At 35.6% G+C, this 16,907-nt stretch overlaps 1 long non-coding RNA gene across 3 annotated transcripts in view; it reads left to right on the forward strand.

Annotated features, from left to right (window-relative positions):
• Positions 1-248: 248 nt before the first annotated feature.
• The window catches only part of LOC122807252, a 1,461,171-nt gene continuing 1,444,512 nt past the window's right edge, over positions 249-16,907 (forward strand). For all 3 annotated transcript variants that reach the window (XR_006365609.1, XR_006365610.1, XR_006365608.1), the window contains exon 1: positions 249-759. This is a non-coding gene — a long non-coding RNA (uncharacterized LOC122807252). The remainder of the gene's footprint in view (positions 760-16,907) is intronic.

A 16,907-nucleotide genomic window follows, 5' to 3' on the forward strand; every position in this document is an offset into this window, starting at 1 on the left:
TCTCTCTGTCTCTCTCACCCTCTCTCTGTCTCTCTCTCTCTCTGTCTCTCACTTGCTGTCTCTGTTTCTCTGTCATTCCCCATCTTTCCTAATCTTATTCAGTGTTGCCATGTCTCTCTTTATTTGTCTCTCTTTATTTCTGTATGTTTGTCTGTCTGTCTTACCCTCTTTATCTCTCTCTCTTGTCTCTCTTACTTTTCTGTCTCTGTTTCAGTCACAGTCTCTACCTCACTCTCAGTGTCTCTCTCTCTCTCACACACACACACACACACACACACACACACACACACACACACACACACACACACACGCAGAAAAACATTCTCATTCTGCTCTCTTTCATCTCCCTCAATATGATGATGTCATGGGTGTCCGTGTTATTGAAAGGCCACCTGTGGGTTGATCATGGGTATTAAGAGACAGCCCTCTTTCTCCTCCCCATTTGTAAAAGGAGCCCCGGCTTTTGTCTGGACACCTCATATAAAGAGAGGCTTTTGTCATTTTCCTGTACATTGCCCAGGATGATCAGCATGTATGCTGACAGGGGTATTAAAAAGGGTGACAAAAAGTGAAAAGGGAAAAAGACAGAGAGAAAATCTCTTGCCTTGATGTCACTCACTTTTAAGTCAAGCCTCCTTGGTGATACTGAAATTCTTTTCCTTACCATAAATACTCTAAACTGCATTATCTAGCTACACTGTAGAAACAGTCCTCACACAAAGGGTGATAAAGAAGAAAAAGAGAAGCAGAACAGAAAAGGTAAGGTAATCTCATTTCCGTAATATACAAATATTTTATTTAGCACTGAGGCTTCTTTACAGGGTGTGTGTACATGTGTGCATGTGCGTGCATGTGTGTTTGTGTGTGTGTATGTGTGTGTGTGTGTGTGTGTGTGTGTGTGTGTGTGTGTGTGTGTGTGTGTGTGTGTGTGTGTGTATGTCTCTGTTTGTATGTCTGTATGTTTGTGTGTGTTATTCAAAAAATATTGGACATGCTACTAGGATTTTATATCTATTGTGTAGAGTCATTCTTCTTAATTACAACAAATGTAATACACTATGAAGTAAAGAAGTGTGACTTTAAGGTACCAAAAGAGATAGAGAGATAAAGAGTGGAACAGAGCAAGAGACTGCCAGTGTAAATACATTCAATCTTTAATGAAATTGAACATTTATTTAATTTTTATTGATGCTTTTGGCTGATATGCTCATTTAATTCACTGAAACAATTAAAAGTGTTTAGATGGAAACTGAAAGAAAAACTAGATGCAAGATGCAACAGGTACATGAAATGGAGTAATACAACCCTTTATCTGCCATGTCATAGCTTAGAAAAGAACATTTTCTGCAGATTTCAAGATGCTGTAATATTTCATTTAAAAGGAAATATTTTGACAAAAGAAAAAAAATCAGAACTAAATTCCTAAGGCAGAAAATATCATCAACTAATTATGAAAACTGTTAATCTACTCTCTGCCTCTCTCCCATTTCTCTGTCTGTCACACGCACACACACACACACACACACACACACACACACACACACACACACACACACACACACACACACACACACACACACACAAGCACAAGCTTTATTTTTACTTTTCAGCATTTAAAATGAAGAGGGGGGAATAAATGTGTATATGTGTGTAAGTCATTTTTCGGTTGTTTTATTTGTTTATTGCATTATTCTTACTTTTAAGCAAAGTGTAGTAATTTTTATTTTTTTAATTCTTTTGTTTGTATGTATTTTATTACAACATAGCCAAGTTGACAAGATTACTGTATTTCTACATATCTTTCTTCTCCCTCTCTCCCCCCCACTCTCTCTCAGCCTCTGTCTTTATTTGCATATGTATATATCTATGTATATATACCTATGTATATACTGTATTTCTACATAGCTTTCTTCTCTCTCATTCTCAGACTATATCTGTATTTGCATATGCATATATCTATCTATATGTACCTGAATATATATCTATATATATATATATATATATATATATATATATATATATATATATAAAAAACTACCCTTTTCCCATTTTTGCATATAGAGTCAGGATGTCACATCAACGCTGACTGTCATTTCCAGCCAGTGTTCATATTGCCGGGTGGCTAGCTCTGCCACAGTTGTTCTTTACAGACACACACACACACACACACACACACACACACACACACACACACACACACACACACACACACACACATACTTGCCCCTGCAATCAATTTTGGGTGTCAAATCCTCCTACTGCTTGGAATGTGGGAAGAAAGTGAAGCACCAGGAGAAAACCCATGTGAACACAAGGAGGAAATGAAGACTCCACACAGAAGCACCCCAGCTCTATATATACATATATATGTGTATGTGTGTGTGTGTGTGTGTGTGTGTGTGTATATATATATATATATATATATATATATATATATATATAGTGAGAAACAGATTGAAAGAGAAAGAGAGAAAGATACAAATATGCACACACACATGCAATGTAACATACAAATATGTGTGTGTGTGTGTGTGTGTGTGTGTGTGTATATATATATATATATATATATATATATATATGTGTGTGTGTGTGTGTGTGTGTGTGTGTGTGTGTGTGTGTGTGTGTGTATGTATGTGTGTGTGTGTGGGAGAAAAAGGCAGACAGACAGAGACTTTGTGTGTGTTTCTCTAAATGTATGCACACATGCTGACAGGTGCATATTTGTGTATCTATTTTTCTGAGTTTTCAGCAATAGAATGTTTTCTTAATAAGTGACGTGTGCTATTGTCAGATTCATATACTTAGTAATAATGCACAAATGTTATGATGAGATAAAGTAATAACTTTCTGTAGATACACTTAATAATGACATTCTTAAAAGCAGCATCATATCATTTTAATACATCACTTTAATATTAGCCTAAGGCTTATTTACTTCCTTTCCTGCAGAAAAGTACACATTGTTGTTTGATGTTTTATGTAATTTAATACATTTGACTGCACTACAGTTCTACAGTATTTATTTACTTAATAATATTAATTATGTAGCATATTGTCATATTAAGTATTGCTCACTTTTATTATATTCATTTCATTTTTTTCATGAACATTGAGTTCTAGGCTGAAGTTACTGGATATTATGCTAACAGTGTTGTTTACCTGCACAGCATATGAAGTGTACAACAGCGCACCAAAATTTAATTTTAATTTTTACAATTTTCTTAAAACTGCAGTCTTCTGTTATACACTGAAGACATAAGAATTTACGTAATACAATTGTTATTACATTACTCTATTTACTGGAACTCGTTCTGGGCATTGATTGTGCTGCTGAATTGTACAGACAAGCTGAAAACTAATGCTGAATTGTATAGACAATCGTGTTTTGAAAATATTGTCTTTCTCTGAATTTGCTGACGAAAGTAGAAGTGCAATTACTTATTTTTTGCTTTATACAAAAGCATTGGAGAAGTGACTATATTAAGTAGTATGGGGTACGTAGAACTTAGTCCCTCCCATGTAAAGAAAAGGAGATTTTCCCTCCACATAAGTCACTTTGGACACATGCTATTTTGCAGTTTTGTGATTAAAGTTTTGTGTACTTGAGGCAAATCAGTCAGTATTTGTAGAGATCTACTCTCTGTACAAATGAAATAATTCAAACAAAATAAACTATGTGTGCAGATAAACACACCAGACAGCAATGTTGACACCAAATTGTGAGTATCAGTCTAGTATGTCACTACAATGTACCTTAATTAAATATTAGTATTTGGTACTGTGGCCATCTGAAAGACACATTACTGGACTTCTCACAGCCATTTGTGCTGTATGTGCCTTGTTTTGTTTGTCTATTACCATAAAATGCAGAAAACGTGGTGACAGTAGGGGTGAACTAGGGATGCATAGTTTCTCCTTCTGGACTGATGGATGTTTTATTAACCAGTTCATCTGTTGGGTGTTGGTGAATGCTATAATGGCTTATGTTAGCAAAATCCAGCTCCTTGCATTGTGTTTTTCATCTTAGCAAGGATAACTTTCTGTCTGTGTCATGTTAATTTCAGAACCACACGGCATGACAGCTCCAAGTAGTCTGGGTGGAGTCATGACAAACCCAACACTGTTTCTCACTAAACGCTTTATTTTGTAGGTAATGGCATCTCTAAAAACAATGTATAACAACTTAGTGCTTCATAGCACAATACTCATAATCAAATCCGTTTAAATTACTGAACCTAGTGAATGAATTATATTTACAAATATATAGAATATTTACTGAACCAGCATCATTGTCCATATTTGTAGGAACAGCAAATCTGACAAGATCTTAATGGTTCTATTTGTCTTGATTTAGGAATAGATTCTGCTTTTGACTTGTTTATATTTCTGAATGACTCCATACCACACCCAGTTGTTTTTGTTAGCATTGTACTTTGCTAATTAATGAAGAAATTGCAGCTCAAAATGCTTTTTGTACTACGTATACGTATTTTTTCTGCCCCAACATTAGAATTTAATATAGTCATATAACAGTTTTCTTAAATTCATAGTTTCATATGCTATCTGATTTTAATAGTCTTCAACCTGTTCTTAACCATATTCACCACTGGCATTGTTTTTTTTAAATCTGTAGCACAGTATTTGTTCCATTAAAATAAATAAATAATACACATGAAAAAATGAAACTCCTTGAACGCCATTGCCAACACCACAGATGTCATTTTGGCCATAAAGATTTAATAAGCAGTATGTGTAGTGAAAAGAGACTGGTAGAAATCTAAACTGGAGCATTAAAAAACATTCTGTTATCCTGAGTTGGCAGTAATAACTAAGAAGAGACAAACTGCATTTGCTCTAGAATGAATAGCACTATAATTGAAGAGATATTAAAGGCATCATGTCTGCCCTCGGTAGTGATTAGATATGTCCCTGAGGGGCAGCTATTTGACTTAGTACATCATGTTTAGGGGGAAAAAAATCAAGCACCATTGGCTCTAAGCCAATAGATTTTTTATTGCATTTAGCACTTGGCAATATATCTAGCCTGGCTCAAAAGAAAATGGACAAAGAGCATACAAAATGTTTAGTGGTCTGTACACATATGCACACCTACACAAACAGAACAGGCTTCTGTCTCTCTGCAACAGTGCTTACCCCACAGGAAAAAAAAAAAAAAAACAGAATTTCAAATCGATTACCTACCCTGTAGTGTACAGCTAATTAACTGGGTAATTTTTTTTCTGCTAACAAATGAGTTACATTTCCTATAATATATCATGAAGTAGTACCATAATGTATGTCCTGATTTTGACTTTATCATTAGAAGTAAAATAAATGGTGAATTAAAATATAGATTATTTTTACTGTAGCCATACCAGTGATGGCATAACTACTTCTGCACTTTAAATAATCAGTACAAAAAGTTGATATTGCAATTAAATTTACTTTCCTTTTGTTTGATAGCAAAAGGAAATACTAAGCCAGCCTAGTGTGCCTTTCAAGTGCCCTAACATTTTATTTGCTGTCCACCCCTACCTTCTCTTTTACCTTTTTCCATATGTCCAATGCCCTCCTGAATGCCTCCATTGATTCTCTCTCTGCCCTCCATTCTGATAAGATATTCATGGGACCACAGCCCTCTGCATGAACATTTAATGGCAAAATATTTTGATCTTTCTATTGACTGGTGCTAGAAGCATAGAAATCTGAAACTGTGGCAGAAGACAGTTATAAGAAATAAAAAATACTGTGCAGTCATCATCTCATTCTACTTATTTCAGAATAGAAGGCATTGTGCTTTCTGGCATTATTCAGTGTTTATGATTACAGGCAAGTGTCATTTGGTTTCCTGGTTCCACCAATTGACCAGCTGTATACTCATATAATTAAATATTTACACAAGTTGTTGTGTCTTTCGGGTTTTCCCGGTTAGGGGTCGCCACAGCAGAACTCCGGTCTGCTAATGATTGGCAGTAGGTTTTTACGTGCCGAGTTGCCAGCTCTGACACACAACCTTCAACATTCACGCATGTCTCCACACAGAAGAAGCTCTAGCTGAGAATCGAACAGGACATAGTCTTACTGTGAGGCGACAATGCTACCGCAGCACCACCGCAATGTAAATAAATATTTACATAAGTTATGGTCAGTAATGACATCACAGTTATCCATTTTTAAGTAATATATTATTTTTTCCAGTTTATGATACGAATATACATTTAAACATTTCTATTTGTCTAAACAAATTCAACAGGTATTATTGACACTGCATAGGTCATTTGCTAGTTCTCTGCTGTTATTCTGGCTTCAAAGCTCTTTCTTACATTTTGTAACTTCACTGTTAAAAAGTGTTCAACATACAGAGCTTACTTACTATGACCTTATTGCCAGTTTGTGTGTGTGTGTGTGTGTGTGTGTGTGTGTGTGTGTGTGTGTGTGTGAGAAAGAGAGAGACAGAAGCCTGTTCTGTTTGTGTAGGTGTGCATATGTGTACAGACCATTGTGTGTCTCAATACTTTATTATTCCACAGCAATAAGACCACTAAATGTTTTGTATGCTCTTTGTCATTTTCTTTTGAGCCAGGCTAGATATATATCATGCAGTAATACATCTCTCTGAGTGATTACTGTTGATTTACAGTATATATTAACTTGTTATGGAAAAGTTTTATATATTGTATATGCTTTTTTTTTCTGTGTGTGTTATTAATATACATTTATCTTGATTATTCTTATAGAAGAAGACACATATACTTGTGAACTTGGGATTGTGTATTCTGTTTTATTTTCTGTGATTTATGTTAAGAAATTTGATGCTGATTGAATTTTCTGACTTCTGTTTTCTGTTTTCTGATTTCAGTTAATGCTTGTACTTTTTCTGTATGTGTGCCCTTACTTGTACCTTGGATCCTTTGAAAGAAAACAGGGCTGTTGTTTGTATGTTTAGCATAATTTCTCCTGATTTTGCTTTGATAGACATCAATGCATTCCATGATAAGAAAGTCAGGAAAAAATTGTAATAATCACTCCTAAAGAATCTTATGACCAAAGTCACTCTTGGGACGGTATACCTGATGAAGAGCATGACTGTCTCAGTGACTTACAGCTCTGTACTATACCATCAAACAGACCATCACGGTTATTAGTGTTAACAGAAAAAGCTGAACTGGCTGTAATCGGTTGTAACTTTTTCTTGCAACTGTAGAATCACTTTCTTAAGCCAGTAACTGCTTTCTGAAGGTAACATGCAGTGCCAAATAGATTATGCATTTGGAGGAATTTAATGAGATGTGGCTTGAATCAGAATATGTTTAAAATGTGCCATACCATGACAGAAAATGTGAATGAATTTAAAAAATGTCATTCAAGGATGGTTTCAGGTTTTAAGAGATGGAGTTACTGCAGAGCTGCATGAGGTAAGGTAAACAGTAGGAGAGACACTTATGTTTAATATAGCTGCATCTCCAGAAGGACATTATTAATAGGTGATATGTTCTAACTGCATACCTTGTGAACATTATACATTTTATGTAGTATAGGAGTATCCATTGTACTCTAAAGTGTGATGCAGTGATCTTTGCTAAATTCAGCTGTAGCTCTGTATCACTGTAATCTTCTGTAGCCTTAACAGTTGCCTAATTAAAGACTGGGTGCCTATATTCTTTACTCGTCCCTATCTTGGATTTATTTGCAGTTTGTTATATTCAGTTAATAAAATAATACATCTACTTCCTCCCAAAATAAACCATGTCAGGCTTCTCAATAGTCTCGACAAGAATGTGCAATATATGAATCGCTCAATTTATTTCCCTTGGGGTGTCATGCTGAAATAGTCCCTAACTCATTTTTAGTTAAGGTTTGTGCTTATACTTTATTAAAGTAAAGGACTCTGAAACAAAGCTTTATCACTGAACCTGATCTGTTTGCACTGCTAGTTGTTGTTATGGCACACTTGTACATTTTATATTACATTATCTGCCTTTATTCTATTCACTAACATCACCAGAGTGTATTGTTAGGAAAGTTCTAATATCTCAATACATCTTACAAGAATCAGATACTAATAAAAGATAAAGTAATTCAGAGCTGCTGCAAATGCTCAACTGCAAGAAAGGGAACAATACTGTCTAAGATAAATAAACAACAATTTGATGGAAAAATATACTATTTGTTTATGAAAAGAGAAACATGGAAAGATAAGATAGTCAAAAGCTATGGTTTTGCTTAAAAATTAGAGAAGAGGAAAGATCAGTTACTACAGCTGCTGTCCATATGTGGACAAATTCACTGTTGCATTTTGCTGTGGACTAAAGCCTAAGATTAGGTTAATTTAAAATGAGATTCAAGATGAAAAGCAAGTAATGATAAAATGCATTCTTGTAATATTTTATTTATTTATTTACATTTTTTGACCAGGTTAGTCCTATAATCTGATTATACGAGATGCATAATACATCAGCTAATTATGACTTCTGTGCTATCAGATTTATCCATGTTAAATGCAGAATACATTTCTATTCATTCAAAAATGGCTTGTAGCAAAGCACTCTGAATATCATGTAACTTGTACTGTTGTAAATGTAGTCACAATGAAACATTTATAAATGTCAATAAGAGTAAACTCTTAGTTTGACAAAGTTGATGTCAGTTTGTTGTGCCATTTCATATATATCAAGGCTTTTATGATTTACCTCTAAAACAGTACATTTTTAATTAAGAATAAAACTGATTCAAGCTCAAGAACTGAAGCAGACATGCTCATTATGTTAACTGACTGTATGCAAAAAGTATCAACACTGCATTAAAGCTGCATGTTTCATTACACAGCAATTCATGGCTTTATCTAGGTATTTATTTATCAGTCATAGTACAGCAAATGTACTCTGCTGAATATGGGTATCTGTTTCCGTGTGTGTGTGTGTGTGTGTGTGTGTGTGTGTGTGTGTGTGTCTGTGTGTTTAGAAAATAAACTATGCTGCTAAAGTATGAAGAATTATTAATAAAATGATGTAGTATATGGCCATGTAGAATTTATTGATACAGTAGAGAACAGATTATCCAAATGTTGATTATCAGAAATGTCAATTATCCAAACACAGCCTTCCAAATTTTCAGGTAGGATAAAACATTATACATGTTCACTTGTGCGTGTTTTTTGAGCTTGTAGCCTGCTCTTGTGTGAAAAATATTCTTTATTGTCCACTGGAATCACAGAATGGTTAAAAAGTATATTCCTGTATGGAGAAAAAACAAGATTTTAGAAGTTTTTTATCCAGTGCAATGTATTTTTGATTATCCGAACAGTTTGATTTTCTGAACTACTAGGTACCAATTAGTTCAGATGATCAACTCTCTACTGTAATATAATAACGATGTAGTATTTATGAAGCTGGAGGCAAGATCCCAGTTCAAGTTGTGGATCACTACAGTGTTTACTCTAGTTACATAAATGGAGATTCACAACTGTTGCTCAGTTTAAAGCAGTATATATAGTCAGAGTCATGTAATAATAAGAAGTGTACATGTGTGTGTGTGTGTGTGTGTGTGTGTGTATGAGCATGCACTCTGGTGTTCCTAATGTTCCATCCACAGTGGAGTCATGAGTGCACATGCACAGTGTTGTTCTAAGTGTAAAATGGGGGTGTGGGGTTTACTAGCTTAGTTGCTACAGATGTGGGACAATACAACATAATGTCATCATTGCACTTCTAACAACCAAAAGTTCCAAACCACGGGGTGTGGTACCAGCAGAATCAAACAAGTAATAACTGATAAGCAACAGTTGCTGGTACCCACTGTGGCACCGATACAAAATTTATAAAGTCTCTGTTTGACTCAAAATATGCTCACCACTTCAAACAAAAAGAGACAGTCAATTCGATAAAGTTCACAAACATCCAATGCTGATGTGTCAAAAGCACAATCACAGCTCTCGTTTCTGCGATGAAAAATCACCAAATGCAGCAGTAGTAAAAGATAAAATCCTTTTATTCACAGTGCTTCTTCAGACTGTATAACAATTTGACATAGTTAAAACAAACATTTAAATACTCTAGTGCGACTGCTCATTGGTTAAGACCACGAGTATGTCATGAAACACAGAACTTCTATGACCGGGAGTAACCCTGCACTAGCAGAAGTAGTTTAAAATAGTTTAAAACACATAGCAGAATTTTAGAAGTCACAATAGATATATATATATATATCACTCAGTGCGGCAGTGTCTCACATGTTAAAATAGAGTTGATCCGACTGTTTCAAGATCATTAAAAAATGTCTATAGACATAAATATATCATAGACAAGGCGCTAACGCCAACACATTCAAATAGATGGTTACCTGATGTTATTAATGCATAAAGAGGTCAAAAGAGCTCTAGGTTGACATAACATTTGAAAGTATGTCCATTCTCAAAATCGCAACAGTTGCAATGATGTTTACTAAATGCCGCACACCCTTGCGTGCATTAGTATCAGTAGTTTAAAAGAGTTTAAAACACATAGCAAAATTTCAAAAATCACATTAAAAATATAAATATACCGCTCAGTGTGGTAGTGTCTCACATATTAAAAGTGAGTTGATCCAACTACTTCAAGATTGTTTAAAAATGTATATAGGCATAAATAAATCATAGACAAGGCGCTAACGCCAACACATTCAAATAGTATTAAGATGGTTACCTGATGTTATTAATGCATAAAGAGGTCAAAAGAGCTCTCAGTAGGTATAACATTTGGAATTATATCCATTCTCAAAATCGCAACTATTGCAGTGATGTTTACTGAGTGCCGCACACCCTTGCGTCGTGGTGACGTCACCTCGTACTGCAACGGCCACAAAACAAAAACAAACAGCTGACTCTCAGAGGGAGAACGTGCATACATTTCCTATTACAGCCAGCACGGAATAATTATCTGTGTAAAGTGCGAAAATAGTAACATAGACACTAGGAAACATATCTTAGTATAAAAAGACAACCTATTTAAAAACTGTGATTACGTTGTCTACCATCTGTAAACTTTCCTGAGGCGTTTCCAAAGCATGCGTAACCCTCTCCTGTCATATGGTAAAAACAAAGCATGAAAAAACTTCAATGCATCAATCGAAGAGGTACAAATCAGCAATATTTACAAAGATCGCATACACGACATATTCAAAAGTAATAAGACATATCTGTAACAGATACGAATCATGTAAACAGTGTAAGAGCCTTATCTAAAGACATCTAGAAATACCTAGGACGATAATATGACATATTCAAAAGGCCAGTGGAAAAGATGGTAAATTAAAAATACTCCTAGGTTATATTAAGAGTCTGTGGGGATGGGTGTGTACTAAATCATGGTGTGGGATGTTTATACTAGCGAGGGATAACTATGGAACATCAAAATAGGGAATCTGGATTGCCTTATCCATAATAGACTCCCTTAGCCTGATGGAGCTAGTACAAACCATAACTACTCTAAAACTTCTCTATCCAGATGAACCAGGAAATTGTCCTTGAATTGATGACTATAACAGTTTATGCTGAAAAAATGCTAACATTGGTATATTAAAAAAGAAAAATGAAGTATCTATTATGTCATCTCAGCATATAATAAATAAAAGTTAGTCTCAAGAATGCATACATTTGTAAACAAAGACAAAGTAGGAGAGAACAGAGGGTAGTGAATAAAATGGCCCATGTTTCTCTCTCAGTATGAGGTTAAAATCATTATTTGTGTTTAGGGGCTCGTAACTTCCTTTTCCTTAAAAAAGGTTTGATTTGAACTTTATCATTGAGGCCCGGATAATGGTCAGCCCTGAGTCTGATAATCCACTTCATCTCACTCTCTAAAGTGTAGTTAATAATGTCTCCTCCTCTCGCACCTGGTATGATCTTTTGAAGAATAAAAAACTTAAAATTATGGTCAGTCCCTCTTTCCTTGTTATGTTTTGCTAGTGCATTGAACATGGAACCTACCCTAATGTGGTAGATGTGCTCCCTAATGCGTTCTTTCAGAGCCCTATTAGTCTTCCCAACATAAAAGGCTGGGCATATCTCACAAGTGGCCATGTAAACAATGTGTACACTATTACATGTGGTGTTCGTCTGAAAGTTGTATACATGTTTAGTAATAGGGTGGGTAAACGCATTGGTTCCATTTATGTAAGTGCACTGATTGCATTTACCACAAGGCATCGTGTTAATGTTATTCATATGCTCCTTATAAGTACTATATTGATTCCTGGGAAAACACAAAATTCTTCTCAAATTCGGTTGGTTCTTATATACCACTTTTAATTGAGGTCCCACTACATCCTTAATGTCCTTGTCTAATAGCAAAACATCCCAATATTTTTCCATGATGTGTCTAATCTTTAAAGAATCTTTGGTAAATAACATGGATGCTCTACTAGTATTCGTAGATCTAGTTGCTACGTCCATGTTTGCATTGATTGAAGGTTCAGAAAAATATGGTTTGGCTCTATTCTCCCTCAGGTTTCCAACATCTAATGTAATGCGTTCAAAGTCCGCAATATCATAGCCTCTTTGCATAAACTTATTCTCTAATTCAGCTAGTTCCTTAGTATAACCTACCTCTGTGGGGTTCAACCTCGAAGCCCTAATTACCTGTCCTTTCATGACGTTATCAAAAACATACCTAGGGTGCATACTTTCCTTGTGGAGTATTGTATTCCTGTGGCACGACTTCCTATATACTGAGGTGTTCAACATCCCATTACTGAGCCTAGTGATGTTGACGTCTAAGTAAGAAATCTGATCATATGAATATGTGGTGGTAAATTTCAAAAAATTGGTGGAATGATTCAAGTCAGTTATAAATCTCAATAGTGTATCTACATCACTTTTCCAAATGAAAAACAAATCGTCTACAAACCTACGATAGATACCTACATGTTCCTTGTAGAAGGTAGATTCAAAGAGGAAAGTTTCCTCCCATTGGGCCATAACAAGGTTGGCGTAGCTGTTAGCACAGGACGTGCCCATGGCTACGCCATCCTTTTGGAGAAAACATGCCTCTCCAAACATAAAGATGTTATTAGTTAAGACAATTTCTAATAATAAAGTGAGGAAGTCTATTCTCTCAGGAATAAAGTCAGAGTGTGCCTTTAAGTAATCTTGAATGTATTGTATCCCTAGTTCATTAGGGATTACAGTGAATAGACTCACTACATCAAGTGTGACCAATAAGTATGATGCATCGTCTTCTACGTACTTCATGTAGGAATATAAATCCAATAGGAACTGTTTACTATCCCTCAGAATAGTATGGTTATCATTAACCAAGGGTCTCAAATGGTATTCAATGAAAATCGACAAAGGTTCTGTCACCCACCCTTGGCCTGAAACAATGGGTCTCATGGGTGGTTCTGTGTGTGATTTATGAACCTTGGGGAGGCCTTGTATAATGGGAACGAGGGGGTTGTAAACTCTGAAATAATTATACAGTTCTTTGGTTATGTTATTAGATGCAAGTAATTCATCCAAAGTATAGGATATCTGTAGAACTTTCTCCTTAACTAATTCTATGTCAATCTTTAAATACGAAGACGAATCCTCAAGGAGGAGATACATTCTCCTGTTGTAGTCAAGGACATCCATTAGTACTATCGGTCCTCCTTTATCTGCTGGCCTAATCATTCATTGAATCATTCCACCAATTTTTTGAAATTTACCACCACATATTCATATGATCAGATTTCTTACTTAGACGTCAACATCACTAGGCTCAGTAATGGGATGTTGAACACCTCAGTATATAGGAAGTCGTGCCACAGGAATACAATACTCCACAAGGAAAGTATGCACCCTAGGTATGTTTTTGATAACGTCATGAAAGGACAGGTAATTAGGGCTTCGAGGTTGAACCCCACAGAGGTAGGTTATACTAAGGAACTAGCTGAATTAGAGAATAAGTTTATGCAAAGAGGCTATGATATGCGGACTTTGAACGCATTACATTAGATGTTGGAAACCTGAGGGAGAATAGAGCCAAACCATATTTTTCTGAACCTTCAATCAATGCAAACATGGACGAGCAACTAGATCTACGAATACTAGTAGAGCATCCATGTTATTTACCAAAGATTCTTTAAAGATTAGACACATCATGGAAAAATATTGGGATGTTTTGCTATTAGACAAGGACATTAAGGATGTAGTGGGACCTCAATTAAAAGTGGTATATAAGAACCAACCGAATTTGAGAAGAATTTTGTGTTTTCCCAGGAATCAATATAGTACTTATAAGGAGCATATGAATAACATTAACACGATGCCTTGTGGTAAATGCAATCAGTGCACTTACATAAATGGAACCAATGCGTTTACCCACCCTATTACTAAACATGTATACAACTTTCAGACGAACACCACATGTAATAGTGTACACATTGTTTACATGGCCACTTGTGAGATATGCCCAGCCTTTTATGTTGGGAAGACTAATAGGGCTCTGAAAGAACGCATTAGGGAGCACATCTACCACATTAGGGTAGGTTCCATGTTCAATGCACTAGCAAAACATAACAAGGAAAGAGGGACTGACCATAATTTTAAGTTTTTTATTCTTCAAAAGATCATACCAGGTGCGAGAGGAGACATTATTAACTACACTTTAGAGAGTGAGATGAAGTGGATTATCAGACTCAGGGCTGACCATTATCCGGGCCTCAATGATAAAGTTCAAATCAAACCTTTTTTAAGGAAAAGGAAGTTACGAGCCCCTAAACACAAATAATGATTTTAACCTCATACTGAGAGAGAAACATGGGCCATTTTATTCACTACCCTCTGTTCTCCTACTTTGTCTTTGTTTACATATGTATGCATTCTTGAGACTAACTTTTATTTATTATATGCTGAGATGACATAATAGATACTTCATTTTTCTTTTTTAATATACCAATGTTAGCATTTTTTCAGCATAAACTGTTATAGTCATCAATTCAAGGACAATTTCCTGGTTCATCTGGATAGAGAAGCTTTAGAGTAGTTATGGTTTGTACTAGCTCCATCAGGCTAAGGGAGTCTATTATGGATAAGGCAATCCAGATTCCCTATTTTGATGTTCCATAGTTATCCCTCGCTAGTATAAACATCCTACACCATGATTAAGTACACACCCATCCCCACAGACTCTTAATATAACCTAGGAGTATTTTCATTTACCATCTTTTCCACTGGCCTTTTGAATATGTCATATTATCGTCCTAGGTATTTCTAGATGTCTTTAGATAAGGCTCTTACACTGTTTACATGATTCGTATCTGTTACAGATATGTCTTATTACTTTTGAATACGTTGTGTATGCGATCTTTGTAAATATTGCTGATTTGTACCTCTTCGATTGATGCATTGAAGTTTTTTCATGCTTTGTTTTTACCATATGACAGGAGAGGGTTACGCATGCTTTGGAAACGCCTCAGGAAAGTTTACAGATGGTAGACAACGTACTCATAGTTTTTAAATAGGTTGTCTTTTTATACTAAGATATGTTTCCTAGTGTCTATGTTGTTATTTTCGCACTTTAAACAGATAATTATTCCGTGCTGGCTGTAATAGGAAATGTATGCACGTTCTCCCTCTGAGAGTCAGCTGTTTGTTTTTGTTTTGTGGCCGTTGCAGTACGAGGTGACGTCACCACGACGCAAGGGTGTGCGGCACTCAGTAAACATCACTGCAATAGTTGCGATTTTGAGAATGGATATAATTCCAAATGTTATACCTACTGAGAGCTCTTTTGTCCTCTTTATGCATTAATAACATCAGGTAACCATCTTAATATTATTTGAATGTGTTGGCGTTAGCGCCTTGTCTATGATTTATTTATGCCTATATACATTTTTAAACAATCTTGAAGTAGTTGGATCAACTCACTTTTAATATGTGAGACACTACCACACTGAGCGGTATATATATATTTTTAATGTGACTTTTGAAATTTTGCTATGTGTTTAAAACTCTTTTAAACTACTGATACTAATGCACGCAAGGGTGTGCGGCATTTAGTAAACATCATTGCAACTGTTGCGATTTTGAGAATGGACATACTTTCAAATGTTATGTCAACCTAGAGCTCTTTTGACCTCTTTATGCATTAATAACATCAGGTAACCATCTATTTGAATGTGTTGGCGTTAGCGCCTTGTCTATGATATATTTATGTCTATAGACATTTTTTAATGATCTTGAAACAGTCGGATCAACTCTATTTTAACATGTGAGACACTGCCGCACTGAGTGATATATATATATATCTATTGTGACTTCTAAAATTCTGCTATGTGTTTTAAACTATTTTAAACTACTTCTGCTAGTGCAGGGTTACTCCCGGTCATAGAAGTTCTGTGTTTCATGACATACTCGTGGTCTTAACCAATGAGCAGTCGCACTAGAGTATTTAAATGTTTGTTTTAACTATGTCAAATTGTTATACAGTCTGAAGAAGCCGAAGGCAGCTTACTGTGAATAAAACCATTTTATGTTTTACTACTCCTGCATTTGGTGGTTTTTCATCGCGAAAGCGAGCTGTGATTGTGCTTTTGACACATCAGCATTGGATGTTTGTGAACTTTATCGAATTGACTGTCTCTTTTTGTTTGAAGTGGTGAGCATATTTTGAGTCAAACAGAGACTTTATAAATTTTGTATCGGTGCCACAGTGAGTACCAGCAACTGTTGCTTATCAATCATTGCACTTCTGACTTGGATGTATACAGATGTGTATAGATGAATACGTGGAGGAGAAAGTTAGGACAGAAAGCAAGAAAACTCTTCAGCATAAACTGTGATGCTGCACCAGGTGCCTCAGTCTCCTCTCCAGACCTGAGCATAGATCAGATTACATCTAGTGGAGGTAAGTCAGCCCAAAAGATTGACTGGATGAGGAAGGTTCCTGAGG

Source organism: Protopterus annectens, chromosome 7.part0 (genome assembly GCF_019279795.1).
Source record: "Protopterus annectens isolate FY-2018-M chromosome 7.part0, PAN1.0, whole genome shotgun sequence".
Lineage (NCBI taxonomy): Eukaryota > Metazoa > Chordata > Ceratodontiformes > Protopteridae > Protopterus > Protopterus annectens.